This window comes from Schistocerca serialis, chromosome 3 (assembly GCF_023864345.2).
Source record: "Schistocerca serialis cubense isolate TAMUIC-IGC-003099 chromosome 3, iqSchSeri2.2, whole genome shotgun sequence".
In the NCBI taxonomy this organism is placed as follows: Eukaryota; Metazoa; Arthropoda; class Insecta; order Orthoptera; family Acrididae; genus Schistocerca; species Schistocerca serialis.
In genome coordinates, this window is record NC_064640.1 from 954,875,190 (window position 1) to 954,880,376 (window position 5,187).

Genomic DNA, 5,187 nt, shown 5'->3' on the forward strand with positions numbered 1-5,187 from the left:
ACAAGTTAATGTATGAGATACGCCATTGCAGACGTGAAATGCTGGTACATTAATAACCGGTGTAAGCACCAGAATGTTAAATCTTAGCATGCAAACGTGCATGTATCGTGTTTTACAGCTGCCGGATGTCACTCTGTGGGATGGAGTTCCACGCCTGTTCACTTGGTCAGTCAATAAAGGGGCAGTTAATGCCGGTGGTGGATGACGCTGGAGTTGTTCTCTGATGATGTCCCATATGTGTTCGATTCGAGACAAATCTGGTGATTGAGCAGGTCAAGGCAACATGTCGACACTCTGTAGCGCATGTTGGTTTGCAACAGTGCAATGTGGGCGTGTGTTATCCTGTTGGAAAACACTTCCTGGAATGGTGTTCATGGATGACAACACAATAGGCAATATCACCAGACTTGCATCAGGGTGCGTGGGATAACCACAAGAGTGATCCTTCTGTCATACGAAAATGCACCCTAGACCATAACTCATTGTGTCTAGCACACAGACAGGTTGGTTGCAACCCCTCGACTGGCCTCCTTTTAACCAACACGTGGGCATCACTGGCACTAGCACACAACAGACCTCCAATCTGCCCTCCAATAAACTCTCGTCTGAAACCACTGAAGTAGCAAATGGCGGTGGTTTGAGGTCAGTGGAGTGGACGCTACAGGGCGTCTGGGGCGGAGCTGTCCTTGAAGTAACCGATTTGTAGCATTTTGTTGTGTCACTGTTGTGCCAACTGCTGCTCAAATTGCTGTTGCAGATGCAATACTATGCGTCAGAGCCATACACCGAACACGATGGTTTTCTTTCTCGGTAGTGCCACACGGTCGTCTGGAGCCCGGTGTTACTGCGACCGTACTCTCTCGTTATCCCCGCTGCCAGCAGTTACGTGCAGTGGCTACATTCCTGTCCAGTCTTTCTGCAGTATCGCAGAAGGAAAATCCAGCTTCTCGTAGCCCTATCACAAGACCTTGTTCAAACTCAGTGAGATGGTGATAATGTCATCTTTGTCGCCTTAAAGGTATTCTTGACTAAAATCAACTCACCTCGTTCAATCTAAAAAGAAACTATCGTTCACGACCATCACAGCGTGTATTTGCCGCAAACCTGATTTGCATCCTCATAGTGGCGCTACTAGCGCCACTCTTATCCGACGGGCGCGAAATCTGAACAGGCGCCATCTTTCGCTGTAGAAACAGGCCTGTCAACATCATTTATGTCTTACAGCTCATTAGTGGTGTTGCGGTTCTTTTTTTTTACGTTAAGAAAGCGCTGAAGCTCGAATCGTTATAGGTACGGAAAGCTGGCTAAAGCCGGATGTAGGTTCAGTCGACATTTTTGTAAAGGCCGTAACCATGTTCAGAAAGGATAGATTAAACACAGTTGGTGGAGGAGTGTTCATTGCTGTCGGAAGTAGTTCCTATGGGTTAGTATAGGTAGATGTTATATTTGACTACTGGAATAAATTAATAATTGGTTCCTTTTCTGATCCCGCAACTCAGATGATACAGTTGCTGAACAGTTCAAAGAAAACTTGTTTCTCATTTCAAATGGGTAACCCTATCAAACCATTATATTTGGTGGTGACAGTATATGTTTAAAGTCGATTGCAGGCAACAAACGTCGTGCGAAATCGTATTCAATGCATTCTCAGAAAATTATTTTGAATAATCAGTTCAGGAGCCCACTCAGAGTGTAAGTGGTCGTGGAAACAAATAATCCTGAGCAAATAGGGAGTATAATGACCGATACAGGCATTAGCTACCACAAGATGGTTGTAGCATGACTGAATACTGTAACGTCCAAAGCCACCAATACTAAACTAAAAATATATTTATTTAAAAAAGCCAATAAAAATTCGCTTCTTGAATTCCTAAGTAAGGGTCTCCACTCATTGCAATCTGACTACGTAAGCATAGACCAGATGTGATTTAAATTCTAAGAAATAGCATCCATACACATAAATTAATAAGAGATGGTACTGATCCCCTGTTGTTGTTGTTGTGGTCTTCAGTCCTGAGACTGGTTTGATGCAGCTCTCCATGCTACTCTATCCTGTGCAAGCTTCTTCATCTCCCAGTACTTACTGCAACCTACATCCTTCTGAATCTGCTTAGTGTATTGCTCTCTTGGTCTCCCTCTACGATTTTTACCCTCCACGCTGCCCTCCAATGCTAAATTTGTGATCCCTTGATGCCTCAAAACATGTCCTACCAACCGATACCTTCTTCTATTCAAGTTGTGCCACAAACTTCTCTTCTCCCCAATCCTATTCAATACCTCCTCATTAGTTACGTGATCTACCCACCTTATCTTCAGCATTCTTCTGTAGCACCACATTTCGAAAGCTTCTATTCTCTTCTTGTCCAAACTAGTTATCGTCCATGTTTCACTTCCATACATGGCTACACTCCATACAAATACTTTCAGAAACGACTTCCTGACACTTAAATCTATACTCGATGTTAACAAATTTCTCTTCTTCAGAAACGATTTCCTTGCCATTGCCAGTCTACATTTTATATCCTCTCTACTTCGACCATCATCAGTTATTTTACTCCCTAAATAGCAAAACTCCTTTACTACTTTAAGTGTCTCATTTCCTAATCTAATGCTGATCCCCTATGGTACACAAAACAGGTCACAACACTGTTGCAGAAACAACGAAAAAAGCATGCCAAATTGAAAAGAATGCAACATCCTGAAGACTGGCGAAGTTTTACAGAAGCTCGAAATTTATGACGATCTACATAGCGAGACGCTTTTAATAGTTTCCACAAGGAACCTCTGTCTCAGAATCTGCAGGAAACCTAGGGAGGTTCTGGTCGGAGGTTAATACACTATCAGCAAGATGCAATCGATACCTTCACTGCGGGATAGCAATGGTAATGTTACCGATAAAGGTCTCACATAGCAGATTTTCCGAAAATCATTCACCAAAGAAGACCAAGTAAATATTCCAGAATTCGAATCAAAAACAGCTATCAACATGAGTAACTTAGAAGTACAAATCCTCGGTGTAGCGAAGTAGCTTAACTTACCTGATGAAGGCAATGACTCTGGTCCAGAATGTATATCACTCAGTTTCCTTTCAGAGTATGCTGATATCAGTAGCTCCACACTTAGCAGTCATATACAACCACTCGCTTGTCGAAAGATCCACACCTAAAGACTGGAAAGTCGCACCATAATGAAGAACGTAAATAGGAATTAAAGACCTACATCACTAACGTAGGATTTTGGAATATATAGTGTGTTCGAAAATTACCTTGAAGAAAACAGTTTATTGAAAAATAGCCAACATTGATTAAGGAAATATCGTTATTGTGAAAGGCAACTAGCTCTTTATTCTCGTGAAGTAATGAGTGCTATCGTCAGGGGATGTCAAACTCTTCCATATTTTTAGATTTCCAGCAGGCTTTTAACATTATTCGTCACAAGCGACGTGTAATTAACTGCATGTCTATGAATTATCATCTCAGTTGTGTGACTGGTTTCATGATTTCCTGTCAGAAAGGACACGGTTTATAGTAACTGTTAGAAAGTCAGAGTAAAACAAGCGATATGTGGCGTTCTCCAAGGAACTGTTATAGATCACCCTTGTGTTCCTCGTTCACATTAACGATGTATGAGAGAATCTGAGCACGCCTCTTCGATTCTTTGCAGATGCTGCTGTCATTTACTATCTTGTAAAGTCCTCAGATGATCAGAACCTATTGCCAAATGGTTCAGACAAGATATCTGTATGGTGCGAAGAGTGTCAATTGACTCTAAGTAATGAAATATGAAAGTCACTCACATGAGTACTAAAAGGAATCCGTTAAATTTGAGTTACATAACAGTCACACAAACGTAAAGGCTACGAAGTCAACTAAGTACTTATAGATTACTATTATGAATAATTTAAGTTGGAAAAGTTACATAGATAATGTTTTGGACAAAGCGATTCATTGGCAGAACACCTAGAAAATGCAACAAATCTACGAAAGAGACTGCCTACACTACGGTTCTCCATCCCCTTCTGGAGTATTGCTGCGCATTGTGGGATATGAATCAGATAGGATTGACGGAAGACACTGATAAAGTTCAAAGAAGGCAGTTCATTTTCATTATCACAAAATAGGAATTTGGAAATTTGTGGTAAGGTCTTATGGGACCAAACTGCTGAGGTCATCGGTCCCACACACACACACACACGTGAGAGGGAGGACTCGAACCTCCGACGGGGGAGGCCGCGCGGACCGTGCAAGACGTCCAAGACCACACGGCTACCCCGCGCGGCTCACACAAAATAGGGGAGAGGGGGCCACGGATGTGATACATGAAATTGGGGGGAGAGGGGGGCAAAAGGCGTTTCTCGCTATGACATGATCTTCTCATGAGATTTCAATTACAAACTTTTTCCTCTAAATGCAAAAATATTAGTTGGCGCGTATCTACATAGGGAGAAATGATCATCATAATAAAATAGGAGCAATCGGAGCTCACAAGGAAAGATTTAAGTGTTCGTTTTCTCCACACGCTGTTCGATAGTGGAACGGTAAAGAACTAATTGATTTCATGAATCCACTCCACCAGGTACTTAATTGTGAATTGCAGAGTAAACATCTAGATGTAGGTGCATTGCTATGTCAATGAAACCTGGCACAGTTTTGCATAAGGTAAAACTTAATAGTTCAGTTATTGCAATGTCAAGGAGTGAAGGAGGCTTAATAGTTGCTGCAAAAAATATCATATCTTACAGTTAAGATGTAGCAAAATACTCTATGCTACAGCATAATTGTGACAAAATGTCTCTCAGTGTATGCAAACATCATTCAGAAGGATGTAGGTTGCAGTAGGTACTGGGAGATGAAAAAGCTTGCACAGGATAGAGTAGCATGGAGAGCTGCATCAAACCAGTCTCAGGACTGAAGACCACAACAACAACAACAACATATAGCTCTATGTAGAGAACTCTCAAAACCCACCACCTCAGACACCCATTGCATAGTAGGAGTAAAAGCATAAGACTGCACTTAGAGAGGGACTTTACAGACCAAGTTTTTGCCATGTTGACATGACTTAGCACATTTTACTTCAGATGAAACTTAACAGTTCAACTGTTGCGATGGTAGAGAGAGACTTAAAGATTTACACATTTCTAGTTGTTGTCGCAGTGTTAGAGAAACTTGGCAGCTCATGCATTTT